Source organism: Schistocerca serialis, chromosome 3 (genome assembly GCF_023864345.2).
Source record: "Schistocerca serialis cubense isolate TAMUIC-IGC-003099 chromosome 3, iqSchSeri2.2, whole genome shotgun sequence".
NCBI lineage: Eukaryota > Metazoa > Arthropoda > Insecta > Orthoptera > Acrididae > Schistocerca > Schistocerca serialis.
In genome coordinates this window covers 706390879-706407103 of record NC_064640.1, presented here as the reverse complement: position 1 = coordinate 706407103, position 16225 = coordinate 706390879, and the positions used below count along the sequence as shown (strand labels likewise).

The 16225-nt window shown below is 42.5% G+C and overlaps 1 protein-coding gene across 1 annotated transcript in view; it reads left to right on the top strand.

Annotated features, from left to right (window-relative positions):
• LOC126469564 (uncharacterized) overlaps positions 1 to 16225 on the top strand; it is a 61210-nt gene that overhangs the window by 26617 nt on the left and 18368 nt on the right. The window lies entirely within an intron of this gene.

Genomic DNA, 16225 nt, shown 5'->3' with positions numbered 1-16225 from the left:
ATAGTAACATAACTGAATTATCTTTACATATTCTGTTAATCATTCAACAAAAGCTTACAAACTGCAGGAAATATTTAAGGTTCGGCCTGCTTTGAAATATGAAATAAATATGCAAGGCTTTGATAGAAATCTCATGTTGCGAGAAAACAAAGAGTAACTGAAAGTCTTTGCTTCACGGGGACTGCTTGTCTGAAATTTGTGTTTCTCTTTGAAACAACTGGCACTATAATATTTATCATAATTTCAAAATCTGACAGTGAAATCGTAGTGAAGTTACGGAAACCAGAACAGTCTTCCAGATTTAGCTCACTAAGCATGTCATTCACGCCATTTTGGTGCACTGACGATGACTACGTCATTTTCTCTGTCGACTTAATTCATTGAGTATCAGTAATGCAGCACCAAATGTCATTAAGACATAGCGTAGCTCTTCATGCAAATTGTTGTTATGGTCTTCTGCCCAGAGATTGGTTTGATGCAGCTCTCCATGATACCCCATCCTGTGCAAGGTTCTTCATCTCTGAATAACTACTGCAACCTATATCTTTCTGAAACTGCTTAGTGTATTCATCCCATGGTCTCCCTCTATGATCTTTACCCTCCACACTTCCCTCCAATACTAAATTGGTGATCCCTTGATGTCTCAGAATGTATCGTACCAACCGATCCCTTCTTCTAGTCAATTTGTGCCACAAACTCCTCTTCTCCCCAATTCTATTCAATACTTCCTCATTTGTTATGCGATCTACCCATCTAATCTTCAGCATTCTTTGTAGCACCACATTTCGAAAGCTTCTATTCTCTTGTTGTCTAAACTATTTATCACCCATGTATCACTTCCATACGTGGCTACACTCCGTACAAATACTTTCAGAAACGACTTCCTGACACTTAAATCTATACTCGATGTTAACAAATTTCTCTTCTTCAGAAACGCTTTCCTTGCCATTGCCAGTCTCCATTTTATATCCTCTCTACTTCGACTGCTAACAGTTATTTTGCTTCCCAAATAGCAAAACTCATTTACTACTTTAAGTGTCTCATTTCCTAATCTAATTCCCTCAGCATCACCTAATTTAATATGACTACATTCCATTGTCCTCGTTTTGTTTCTGTTGATGTTCATCTTATATCCTCCTTTCAAGACGCTGTCCATTCTGTTCAACTGCTCTTCCAGATCCTTTGCAGTCTCTGACAGAATTACAATGTCATCTGCAAACCTCAAAGTTCTTATTTCTTCCCCATGGATTTTAATTCCTACTCTGAATTTTTCTTTTGTTTCCTTCAATGCTTGCTCAATATACAGATTGAATAATATTGGGGACAGGCTACACCCTGTCTCATTCCCTTCCCAACCACTACTACCCTTTCATGCCCCTTGACGCTTACAACTACCACCTGGTTTCTGCACAAATTGTAAATAGCCTTGCGCTCCCTGTATTTGACGCTTGCCACCTTCAGAATTTGAAAGAGAGCATTCCAGTCAACATTGTCAAAAGCTTTCTCTAAGTCTACAAATGATAGAAAAGTAGGTTTGCCTTTCCTTAATCTATCTTCTAAGATAAGTCATAGGGTCAGTATTGCCTTGCATGTTCCAACATTTCGACAAAATCCTAACTGATCTTCCCCGAGATTGGCTTCTACAAGTTTTTCCATTTGTCTGGACAGAATTCATGTTAGTATTTTGCAGCCGTGACTCATTAAACTGATAGTTCGGCGTAATTTTCACATTTGTCAACATCTGCTTTCTTCGGGACTAGAATTATTATAGTCTTCTTGAAGTCTGAGGGTATTTCGCCTAGCTCATACATCTTGCTCACAAGATGGTAGAGTTTTGTCATAGTTGGCTCTCCCAAGACTATCAGTAGTTCTAATGGAATGTTGTCTACTCCCAGGGCCTTGTTTCAACTTAGAACTTTCAGTGTTCCTTTCATCAATGAAATTCAATATCTCTGCTGTTACCTAAGGATTTCTACTAGCCCTCATCTTTTTACCTACTTGATCCTCTGCTGCCTTCACTATTTCATCTCTCAAAGCTACCCATTCTTCTTCTACTGTATTTCTTTCCTCCGTTCTTTCTTCTACTGTATTTCTCTCCTCCGTTCCGTAATGCTCTCTCTGAAATTCTCTACAACCTCTGGTTCTTTCAGTTTACCTACGTCCCATCTCCTTAAACGTGCCACGTTTTAGAAGTTTCTCAAGTTTTAATCTACAGTTCATAACCAATAAATTGTAGTCAGAATCCGCGTCTGTCCCTGGATATGTCTAAAAGTTTAAAACCTGGTTTCTAAATCTCTGTCTAACCATTGTACAATCTATCTGAAATCTTCCGTGTCTCCAGGCCTCTTCCACATGTACAACCTTCTGTCATCATTCTTGAACCAAGTTTTAGCTATGATTAAGTTATGGTCTGTGCAAAATTCTACCAGGTTGCTTCCTCTTTCATTCCTTACCCCCATTCCATATTCACCTACTACTTTTCCTTATCTTCCTTTTCCTGCCATAAATTCCAGTCGCCCATGGCTATTAAATTTTCGGTATCCCTTCACTATCTGAATAATTTCTTTTATCGCATCGTAGATTTCTTCAATCTCTTCATCATCTGTGGAGCCCATTGGCATATGAACTTGAACTACTGTGGTAGGTGTGGGCTTTGTATCTATCTTGGCTACAATAATGTATTCATAGTAGCTTTCCTGTGCTCCTTTTTTTTTTTTATCCATTATTAATCCTACTCCTCCATTACCCCTATTTGATTCTGTATTTATAACCTTGTGTTCACCTGACCAGAAGTCTTGTTCCTCCTGCCACCGAACTTCACTAATTCCCACTATATCTAACTTTAAATTTTCTAACCTACCTGCACAATTAAGGGATCTGACATTCCACGCTCCAATCTGTAGGATGCCAGTTTTCTTTCTCCTGATAACAATGTTCTCCTGAGTACTCCCTGCCTGGAGATCTGAATGGGAGACTATTTTACCTCCAGAATATTTTACCCAAAAGGATGCCATCATCATTTAACCATACAGTAAAGCTGCTTGCCCTTAGGAAAAATTATGGCTGTAGTTTGCCCTTGATTTCAGCTGTTCGCAGTACCAGCACAGCAAGGCCGTTTTGGTTCCTGTTAAAAGGCCAGATCAGTCAACCATCCAGACTGTTGCCCCTGCAACTACTGAAGAGGCTGCTGCTCCTCTTTAGGAACCACAAGTTTGTCTGGCCTCTAAAAAGATACCACTCCATTGTGGTTGCACTTACGATACATCTATCTGTATCGCTGAGGCATGCAAGCCTCCCAACCAATGGCAAGGTCCATGGTTCATGGAATGTTGCACAAGCTCACCACAGCAGATGATGCGAATACACTTGTTTGTCACTAGTGTTGAGATAGACACAAACAATGAACAAGGTTGTCAACATTTGGTTGAACATGTTGCAAATAGAAACCCGTTTTCTGCTTCATTGTAAACATGCCTTAATATAACCACCATATCTGATTAGCAAGAGTAATAACAATGTGATCTTAGATATTACTCACTGGCTCTTTGCAGTTTATAAAGAAACAATTGCTGCAAATGCCATTATCTGCAGTATGGGTAAGGCATTCGAAAAGTTAACAGCCAAATACAAAGAAAGCATGAAGGGAAGTGAATATATCCACAACACTGTCATACATGTCGTTCAGTAGGCCTACATCTCTGCACTGTATGAGAAGTAGTTACTGAAAGCACCAGAGATTGAGTTTACAATCCTGGCTGACTCGCAGCTTGGTCGAGGAGGCTGACATGGCACTGAGGTGGAACTTGCTGAGCTTGACCAGAACAGGGTGCTGAGTACAAAGGCAGGCTACTGCAGGTAACAGGCTGAGACATCCCTGAAAGGGTCGTGCTCATCAAGGTGGTGACAGGCACAAGGCTGGCTGACAAAGTCCAGCAACAAAGTATTACTCACAAATAAAGGATGATCCAGAAAGAAACCCCTTCTCTACAGTTTAAAAAAACTTTATAAACACAGGTCTTCATGATCTACAAATGCAGACATATTTGTAAATCTTCAGAGTTACATGTGGTATACAGCACTCACTCCTTAAAGGTCACATCATTCGTATGAGCAGCGCCTTATCAGAGCACTCACGTAGATGAGCTATGAAGCTGCTACACAGTGTCCTCCCGTACAGCGACAGGTATAACGATGAGTTCTCAACAGATGTTTGCCTCCAGTGCCTGGAGGTTTACAGGGTGATTTTCCAACGCTTTGGACTTAAGAAACCACCAGAGGAAGAAATTTGGAGCCGTCAGATAGGGTGAAGGTGCTGGCCAAGCCACATCATCAAGTCAGGAGATCAGATGGTTAGGAAAATATTCACACAGTTCATCCATTGACAAATGGGCAGTGTGTGCAGTTGCAACATCCTGTTGGTACCACATTATTGGCCATTGATGCTGTTGTAGTGCAGGGATGAGAAAATTCTGAATTTTGGACACACATCATTCAGAAGTCACAGTACATGTGGCACAATTGTTGTCCCAAAAAATATGGACTGATGATCGCATCTGTAGTGAGTCCACACCACACTGTTAATTTTGGCCTGTGTAGTGCCTGTTCATGGACTTTCTGTGGGTTCTCAGTGCTCCAAAAATGGCAGCTTTGCTTGTTAACTGCCCCTAACAATAAGAAGTGTGCCTTGTTAGTTATCATCAAGCTGTCAATAATTCCTGGATTAGCAGCCAGTATTTCCAGAAATGTGTTGCAAGACCGAACATGGGCAACCTTGGCAGTGGGCCTTAGGCTTTGCACTGCCATAGTATACTAGTATATAGTATATATAATATAATTACAAAAGGATTACAGTAGTTATAAGCCTCATGTAGAATATCCATACATATATAAACATAATAAAGAACAAGCCATGAATCCAAATACTGCCTTTGGACAACAACTTTACAAGCTCTGTTTTTTTACCACAGTCTCATATACCGGGTGATCAGAAAGTCAGTATAAATTTGAAAACTGAATAAATCACGGAATAATGTAGATGGAGATGTACAAATTCACATACATGCTTGGAATGACATCGGGTTTTATTAGAACCAAAAAAATACAAAAGTTCAAAAAATGTCCGATAGATGGCACTTCATCTGATCAGAATAGCAATAATTAGCATAACAAAGTAAGACAAAGCAAAGGTGATGTTCTTTACAGGAAATCCTCAATATGTCCACCATCATTCCTCAACAATAGCTGTAGTCGAGGTATAATGTTGTGAACAGCACTGTAAAGCATGTCCGGAGTTATGGTGAGGCATAGGCGTCAGATGTTGTCTTTCAGCATCCCTATAGACGTCGGTCGGTCACGATACACTTGCGACTCCAGGTAACCCCATAGCCAATAATTGCACGGACTGAGGTCTGGGGACCTGGGAGGCCAAGCATGACGAAAGTGACAGCTGAGCACACGATCACCACCAAACAACACGCGCAAGAGATCTTTCACGCATCTAGCAATATGGGGTGGAGCGCCATCCTGCATAAGCATCGTATGTTCCAGTAGGTGTTTATCAGCCAGGCTGGGGATGATGTGATTCTGTAAAGTATCGGTGTACCTCTCACCTGTCACGGTTGTTGTTGTTGTGGTCTTCAGTCCTGAGACTGGTTTGATGCAGCTCTCCATGCTACTCTATCCTGTGCAAGCTTTTTCATCTCCCAGTACCTACTGCAACCTACATCCTTCTGAATCTGCTTAGTGTATTCATCTCTTGGTCTCCCTCTACGATTTTTACCCTCCACGCTGCCCTCCAATGCTAAATTTGTGATCCCTTGATGCCTCAAAACATGTCCTACCAACCGATCCCTTCTTCTAGTCAAGTTGTGCCACAAACTTCTCTTCTCCCCAATCCTATTCAATACCTCCTCATTAGTTATGTGATCTACCCACCTTACCTTCAGCATTCTTCTGTAGCACCACATTTCGAAAGCTTCTATTCTCTTCTTGTCCATACTAGTTATCGTCCATGTTTCACTTCCATACATGGCTACACTCCATACAAATACTTTCAGAAACGACTTCCTGACACTTAAATCTATACACGATGTTAACAAATTTCTCTTCTTCAGAAACGATTTCCTTACCATTGCCAGTCTACATTTTATATCCTCTCTACTTCGACCATCATCAGTTATTTTACTCCCTAAATAGCAAAACTCCTTTACTACTTTAAGTGTCTCATTTCCTAATGTAATTCCCTCAGCATCACCCGATTTAATTTGACACGGTAACAGTTACAAAACCAGAATCACCCATTTCCTCGAAGAAAAAAGGCCCAATAACGGTAGATGTGGTAAATCCGACCCATACAGTGACTTTCTCATCGTGCAATGGAGTTTCCACGACAGTTCTAGGAATTTTGGTAACCCAAATTCTGCAGTTGTGGGCGTTGACAGACCCTTGGAGCATGAAATGAGCTTCGTCGGTCCACAACATGTTACTTAACCAATCATCATCTTCCACCATCTTTTGAAACACCCACACTGCAAATGCCCTCCGCTTCACTAAATCGCCAGGTAACAGTTCATGATGCCGATGGATTTTGTACGGATAGCATCGGAGGGTACCCCTAAGTGCCAACCAAACAGTCTCAGCAGCATTATGCCTTGTGCTCAGTTGGCCACTACGGGGTCTATCGTCTAAACAACCCGTGGCTTCGAACTTCGAAATCATTCTCGCCACAGCTGCATTTGTCAACGGACCTTTACCCATTTGAATCCCCTTCCTATGGCGATAGGATCGTAATGCTGAACAAGCACATTCCCCATTCTGATAATTCAGCTTCACTAAAAGCGCCTTTTCAGGTAACGTCAACATGCTGCAACAGCTGGCGCATCTGATTCTCTCTCTCATTACAGCTCTTTTTATACACAATTGTCATACGCAGTCACTGACGTTTTGCTGTCCAGCGCTATCTGTCGGACATTTTGTGAACTTTGTTTTTGTTTGGTTCTAATAAAACCCCATGTCATTCCAAGCATGTGTGTCAATTTTTACCTCTCCATCTACATTATTCTGTGGTTTATTAAGTTTTCAGGTTTATACTAACTTCTGATCACCTGGTACATAAGCGTAATAAGCAAAACCTATAATTAGGAAGAAATGTTACAAGGCTCCATGTGGAAAAATATACACTCTCTCTCTCTCTCTCTCTCTCTCTCTCTCTCTCTCTCTCTCTCTCTACATCTAAACAAAGTCAAATCAGTAATACTGCTTGTATATGAATACATTATATATGAAACAGACAGTGCATTATAACAAAATGAAATGCAAGCATATGTATTTACACACTTCTGCATATCACAACAATAATTCTTCTCTCAGATAAGCTTAACCTGTGAGTTAAAACCTGATAAGCACACACAATTACATTATGCCATTGTGGTGTTTATTCATCTCTCCTCTCCTTCTGAAAAGTAAGTCATTCAGATAAATAATTACATCCTTTTGCATATCCTTTCCAAAATAAGCTACTGAATACAATACATCACTCAGTTGTAGAACAAAAATTGACACACAAACCAAAATGATATACACCACAAAAATGCAGTAATTAGAAAAACAAATCTTATCCACAATCAATATCAGTTCCCTTTCATCATGTTACTCTTTGGTACTAAAACATCAGCACATAATTCATTCTTTGGATTCATCCTACAGTTCCTTTTGATGACTAATTGTTTCATAATACCTCATTAACTTCTCCTGTTAACTTCATCTTTTCCACATTATTTTTGTTCTTCACATCTCCAGACAACCTTTCATAGTCAAATACTTGATTGCATATTTTGACTCTCTGAACTCTTTCACATTACTAATGTGATGAACTCCACCAGATCTGTACTTCTAAGAGTCTCAACCTTAATTATATTTTTATGCACAAAGAAGCTATTTATATCTTGTGCATGCTATTGGAGAGAATTATGGATATGAACAGAACTTACCTTCCCCTCACTGACTTAGAAAAAGCTTTTGACAATGTGAACTGGGAACTAATCTTCAAATCTATAAAAAAAGAAGAGGACTTGAGTGGAAGGGTAGAAGAATGATTAATCACCTGTCTCAGAACCAAAGCCCAAAAATAAACATCAATGACATGGAGGAAGAGGCAAAGAGAAGTTAGGAAATGTGTCCTCTATTCTCATATTTATTTAATGTGCTCATTGAGAAAGTTATTCAGATCGTAAAGGAGCAGGCAAAGGGAATAAAAGCCAGTGGTGAAAGGAAACATTGTACTAGATTTGCTGATGACATGATGATAGTTGCAGACTCTGAAAAAGAAATGAATAGAATGTTGCAAGCCCTATCAGGCACTCTTAAATTATGGAAATTAAAAGGGTACAAACAGAAAACAAAAGTAATGGTAGTATGGAAAGGGGGGGGGGGAGAAATTAAAACTGGTATAAAAACGGATGACATCAGAAACAAGTAGGTGAAACAGTTTTGTTATCTCAGTATTATGAGGACAGAGTACAGTAGATGCTTATTTGAAGTGAAGAAAAGAATAGCATTTTAGAACAGTCATTTATGACTAAGAAAAACATTTTAACCAGGAAGTACTTGAATATAGGTAACAGAAAATCATTTCCATGGAGTAAACTACTATATGAAAGTGAAAGTTGTACTCTTGGTAAATTGTAAAAGAGTTGACTTTGAGCTGCTGAAGTGTCAATATTGCAGAAAATGACAAGAACAAGCTGGACGGAAAGATAATCCAACTTGGAAATATTGAGGGAAATCGATGAAGAGAAGTTGTTGCACTGACAAGGCATTAGCCTTTAGATGTGTATATAATACCATTTTCTCTATATACTTCCATATAGACTGGAAAAATTTGTCAGTAAATGCTGCTAGCTGGATGACTTGTAAGACTTTTATTAGCACTTTCTGTTCTACCATGAATGACTTTGCTGACATCCCGCATTTACCATTTTTCTGGCACTTCTCAGCAGCCTTCCTGACATTTTCCAAAGTTAATCTCATGGTATCATTATGTTTCAATCTAGTGGAAGCAGTTTCTTATATTTTATTCAGTGGAAGTTGATTTTTCAGAACCAGAATTGGTGGTAAAGATGTTGAATCATTTGAAGTTCATCAATAATTTCTTCAGCTTGAGCACTCATCAAAAACTCCAACACTTGGTGATCTGTGTAGACCTTGTACTCCTGACCAAACAAATTGCAACGACACAAAACAATTCCCTGTGCAACAGCAAAAGCCTCTAACTCAGTAACTAAACAGCTATGTTTACACTTAATGACCATCTGACAAGCAAAAATAATAGTATGATGGCTCGTAACTCCATCTGCCTCAAATGCTTGAAAACCCTTAGAACTAGGACCAGTCTTAGAACTGTCCAGTTCTAACCAAGAATCTTTACTCAGATCAGGATGTGACAGGAGAGGAGCCTCCAGAAGAGCCCCTTTCACACCCTAAAACTCAGCTTGTGCTTGAGCATCCAAATTCCATTGAGTATTTTTACCCATCAGTACACACAGTGGTAGCATAATGAATATGTCTGAGTTTATCAATCTTTCATAATTTTTTTTTAATCCCAGAAATTTATGAATATGCTTCCTTATTGTGGAAAAAGGATAATCCCAAGTGGCCCCAATCTTATTTGGATCATGTTGAATCTCTGATGCAGTCGCAATATGTCCAAAAAGTTTAGCTCAACTACTCCCAAACTCTGACTTTAACAGTTACACCACACTCTTTGAGTACACTCAACAATCTGTCCTATACCTCATTAGGTTTGTGGGGTGCTCAACTGCACGGTCATCAACGTCCATACGAAGTCCCAATTTTTACACAATCCAATTTGTACAATCACTGTCATGATTGATGATGATGAAATGATGAGGATAACACAAACACCCAGTTCCCGGGCAGAGAAAAATCCCCAACCCAGGCAGGAATTGAACCTGCTATTAAAGAATGATGTCGCAGTACATCAAATAAATTTCCTTTCACTATCAAATCTGCCTCCTCAACACAGTTGACCCGACTCAGTATTACTTGTAAGGTACAATCATCTTTCCAGCATTTTATTACTAGAACTGCAAGGAACACTACCCTCACTCACAATTTTTTGTTCTAAAAGTATAATATTAGGACTATTCTGAATAAAAACAAAGTGAAACATTTATAAAAAATACATTACCAGAAAAAATGCAGACATTCATTCATATTAGTCAAGAAATAAAGAGTATCTGAGAGGTATACAACGCACAGTTGTTGGAAAAGGTCACTGATACTCATGTGTACAAATGGTTAAGTGTCCACCTAAGAATCTGTAGAACAGTATGACTAAGAAGGCGTTCCAGCAATGCATTATGAATTACTTAATGTAAAAATAAATTTACGGTACAGAGGAACATATACATGGTGATCCAGCAGAAATGTCACATTATTTGTGAGGTGATTCTACATGTGAAATTAGACTGAAAGAGTTTATGAACATGTGTTTGATTTTCAATCATTGTGGGATGAGCAGGTTGAAGACTACACACATCCATTAACAAATATTAAGAAAAGTGTGAATATTAATCACCAAACTGCTGCATAGGCACTGTCTTGGATAGAATGATGGTGAGACAGATGACTGATCGATTGTACAAGAGGTGTGGGGGTTTTCCAACATGTGGCAGCACTGTAACATCACATCGAGGCAACAGCTGCAAGCGTGGGATGGATCGGTGAATGGTTGTAATGTGCATGTTGTGCTGAAGTGTTGTTTAATTGACAAGCCCATTCTGTCTGTAAATACCAACATGTCGTATACATTCATCCATATTGAATACACAGATAAGCTGTTTGTGTACGGGTGCTATAATGACAGTGCCTGTGATACCAGAGATGTTTCCCTGATGGACGAACCTCTTGTGCCAGGTTATTTCCCAGGTTTTTCAAATGTTATGTGTATCCAGAATGCTAGCCACTGGACACGTAACATCAGAATATGAGGTCATCCAGTCAGTTGAGGAAAGGGAAGACATTATTGCAATGGTACAATTGAGTCCCACCACCAGTACATGGTACAGTAGCCATCAGCTCGCTATTCCACAAATGCGAGTGGCACACATTATATTCCAAGGGTTTGTACACATTTCATGTGCGGCCCATTTAACGTCTGTATCCAGGTGCCTCAGTAAGCAGGCAACAATTTTGTGAATGTTTGGCTGTACACAGAGACATCATGCAACACACTTTATTTACAGATGAGGCTACATTTGCATGCAGTGGTATCACAAACACCTGCAATTCTCATACATGGGCAACCAAGAACCCACATGACACTAGGGAAACAAGATTCCAAGCTAGGTTCTCAGTGAATGTCTGTTGTAGTATGATTGATGACCTGGTGATACGGTGTGTGATCCTGCCCGCTCGCATGACAACTGCAACATATGCACATTTGCTGATAGAAGACCTACCTGCACTTCTGGAAGATGTGACAGTAGAGCGATAATGGTAGATGTACCTGCAAAATGATGGATCACCGATTCTCTGTACCAGAAAAGTATCCCAATACCTGAATTACATATTTCCTCAATGATGGATTGGATGTGGTGGACATGTTAACTGGCCTGCCAGATCACACACCTTAAGCCCATTAGATTTCTGTTTATGTGGCTGGTTAAAGAGCGATGTGTACACTACAAGGGAGAATACACATGAAGAACTTGTCGCTCACATCACTGACGTTGTTGCCTGCATTAAAGCCCGTTGAGATGATGATCGATGTGCAACATAGCACACTCTCCAATGCACTGATAAGTGCATTGATATAGGTGGGGAACTTTTTGAACACCTGTTGTAGGATGGATCCGTCATCTGTCCCACCATCATTCTGTATGTCATAGCACCTACACAGCACTTTGGTAAGTAATATTCACCCTTGTCTTCATAATCATTTGTCATGTGCATAGTCTTCAACCTGCGCCAGTTCTGTAATGATCAAAAATCAGACAAATGTTCATAGGACTTTTTTGGTTTATTTTCACATATAGAATCAGCTCAGAAATTATATGACATTCTTCCTGATTCACCCTGCAAGTAAATAACAGAAATATTTTAATGTCTTTATGTATTTGTTGTAGTTACCTGTGTATGAATCATATGAAACTAAGACAAAAGAATGACACACCACGAAGGAATTATCTAAGTGGAATGTAAATCCGTAGATGTCATGTACATGTACAGGCAAACAAATGATTATAATTTCAGAAAAATTGAATGATATGTTCAAGAGAAAGAGCCTCACAAGCTGAGCAAATCAATAACATGTTGGTCCACTTCTGGCCATTATGCAACCAGTTATAAGTTGCCACTGGAGCAGACACTCTCCAGCCGTTGCAGCAGTAGTAGCTCTCAGCCGGTGATGGCCGGTGCATTGGTAGCTATTGGGGTTTAGGCTTCGCTGACCACTCTGCTCTTCAGAGAGTCTTCTTTCGAAGCATCTGTAACGCTCGGTGGATTGGCGGAAGGTTGAGCTTTGCTCCCTTTCGTCGAAAAGCTGCATAGCTCGTGAAGAAGCTTAATTGTCGCAAGAGTCACAGGCTCGCAGCAACCCCGCAACTTTGGTTACAAACTCCCACAGCGAGACTATCTCGTTCTTTGCTAGGGTTGACCAGTGCCAGGGGCCCATTCATGTCGGACCACCCCGCATACTGTAGGCCACTTTCCTTCCTCCGCACCTCCTTTAGGTGCTGCGCCACTGCACCAACGGCGCATGTTAGGCCGTAGGGCATTCCCCCTCTTTCGTAGGGCCTATTTGTTAGCTCTTTCTTGTCAGAAAAATCAAAAATTGTCGTGCCCACCCACACCTAATAAAGTTCCTAACAACACCAAGATGGCAGATTCCGCTGGTGTTTTCCCAGCCCTAACCTGCAGCAAGGCTGCAGCGAAAGAGACGCCTGAGTTTACTGTTCCCGTCGATGTCAACATCCCGCTTGCTGCCGTTGAGGAGGTATTAGCCAACAAGGATTGGCAGATTGCTGCACAAGCACAGGAACTGCTCAACCAGCGTCCATTAATCACCGACATCTGCGCCCAAGTGATTCCCCCACGTGGACAAGCACTCTTCACATTACGCTACATTCACCTGCAACTGGTGACTCCTGTACAACCGTCCCACTGTGGCAGCTGACTCCAGCAGTGGAATCAGCGGCTGCAGATGTGGACCCAGAACACCACTACACTGTGCCCTGGCAGGTGGTGGGCCCACGACGCAAACTCAGAAACACTACGCAAACAAGTGAGCAACCACATTCGCTAGGCAGCCGAAAGGCGCTGCTGCCTACACCGAAACCCACACTTCCGGTTAGGGACACTGCCACAACAACCAACACGACCCAACCTGCGGTCAACAACACCACAGAAACACCAACCACAACTATGCCCGCACAACAAAAGACTGGTTTTCCTCCAGTCATAATACAAAACTACGGGGACCTTAGTGTCCTCAACACAACAATCGCGGAAAGGCACACACCTTGTACGCTTCACACAAAGTATTCTGGGGATAGGGCTTCACTGTACGTATCAACAAACAATGAATACAAAGATCTCCTTATCTTCCTCCAAGAAAAGGGGATCGAGCACCACATGTACAGAACAGCTGAAGAAGGAACACAGCAGTATGTGGTCAAGGGAGTGGACCCCAGTGGACAACAGTACAAGTGGCGCTCAACTTCCTGGAATTCAACTGCAAAAGTGCTTCCCAGATGATGGGCTTCCACTCCCACAATCGTCTACCACACTACCTGGTCGAGATGGCTGACATGGCCACCTCCCTCAGCCTTCTGCAGATAAAGAGCCTTCTGCAGATGGACGTAAGGGTAGAGCTATATGAACCACTACAAGTCCCCCAACAATGCAACAACTGCCAGCGATTCGGTCTTTCAGGCCTTCGCTGTGACCTGCCACCCTGTTGCCGCAGGTGCGCTGGCAAACACGCATCCAACGCATGTGCACTTATCCATCAAAACATACGCCATTGCTACAACTGTGGTCAAGGCCATGTGGCCAACTACAGGGGCTGCAACGTATACAAAGAGGGGGAGAGGCGCAAAACTCAAAAATTGAGGCCACCCAATGCCATACCACGTCCAAGGCCCACACCAAACCCTGTTAGGAATGGAGTATCGTTTGCCATGGCCACACGTCCTGGAGGAGCGGAGGAACCTCCGCGCCCAGCGCACACACTTAACACAACCACTGTGCCAACAACACAACCGTCTCAGCCAACATGCAACACCACAACCACACCGGTACCAACACCAGTTCCCCAAAACAACACGACCCCACCCCCTGAGACCACAGCCTGCGAATCCACACACAGCACACAGGAAGACTCACCTACACAAGGAGCCCCAGAACCAAGAACCCAGAGAAAGCGTGGGCGACCATGAGGTAACAGGAGTGGGAACACGTGTACACCACAACAAACTACCCAGCAACAACAGAACACTGAAATGCAGGCACACAGTCAGCAAACCAGTGGTACCAGCGCACGCACACACACACACACACACACACACACACACACACACACTACTCCACCCCTCACTACAACTGAAAAACAGGCACTACAAAATGCACCACACAGCAGCAACACAAGCGCCAGCCCACACATAACGCCAACACCCGCACCAGTGGCCGCCAACACTACAACCAAGCCGCAGGCCGACACACACAACACCAACATAACACTTGAGGGTTTACTGGCAACAATATTCCCCCAGCACATGACCGCTCAGATCTTTAGCAAGATCGCGGTGGCCGTCACTACACTCATCACGTGGCTCATAGCTGCTCAACCTGGGCAGTACTGGGCCACCATAGAAACAGCGCTCACCATGCTGTTCGCACCCCTACATGGATAACATGACACCCCCGGTCCCCATCACAAACAACCAGACACTGACACAGATCCTGTTCTGGAATGCAGACGGGATCAACAACAAAAGGGCAGAATTTGCCGCGCTCATGGAGAGTAAGGGTATCCTTATCGCACTACTGAGCAAAACTAAGCTCAAACCACGCAACCAACTAAACTTCACCGGCTGCTGCGTCTATCGTACCAAACATTGTGCTCCCTGAACTTGAAAAACTGCAGGCAACCGCTGTCAGGGTCATGTTCAACAGAGCCTACACTACACTGGTGCCAGTATACAGCAGCCCTAAAAACATCAAAACACACGCGACATCAGCACAATACTCAACATATCACCGCGCGTAATCGCCGCTGGAGATCTTAATACAAAACACCCTGACTGGAACTCATGTATATGAAACTCCAATGGCAAGAAACTATACGAACACACACTAGGACGAAACTACATCACACTAGCGCCGACCGAATCAACACACATTCCCTACCGGAGGGGACACAGGCCAGACGTGTTAGACATGGCTCTCATCAAGGGCATAACAATGACACTAAACGTTGCCGTTGAAAACGATCTGCCCTCAAATCACCAACCCGTTATACTGTACATTGAAGAAACATTGCAGCACATGGAACAACGCAGGATGTTAGACTACAGGTGCCGAATTGGACGCTGTTCAAGGAAACGCTTGACAGTCGCATCCCACCCACCCACGCGATTAACGAGACAGCTCAAATTGATGAGGCAGCGCCGTCAAAGACGCAATAACCGACACCATACCGATCCACACACAACAACAACACAGTGCTGCCCTGCCCCAGGAGATCCTGGGCCTTATCTCAATGAGAAACCGCCTCAGGAGACATTGGCAGCGTACCAGGCGCCAACACTTCAAACAGCACATGAACAGGCTCCAGGGAATAATACGGGACAAAATACAAACATTTAAAACACAACAGTGGGACCAGAAACTCAAAGGGCTGGACACCACGCGACCTGGCCAGGGAGAAACTGTACACACCCACGCTACAAGGGCCCAATGGACCAGCATATTCTGCAGAAGAAAAAGCGGAACTGATGGCCCTCACACTCGCAGCATCATTCACACCGAACCTGGATCCCTCAGACCCAGCATTCACACTTGCGACCGACCAGGAGGTCACACGCATCCTGGCCCAACCAACGCACAACATCATCCAACAAGCTAGTACAGCTTAAGTCAAATGGGGCATAATGCATACCACCACTAGGAAGGCCCCTGATCACGATAGCACTCAAAACCGTGT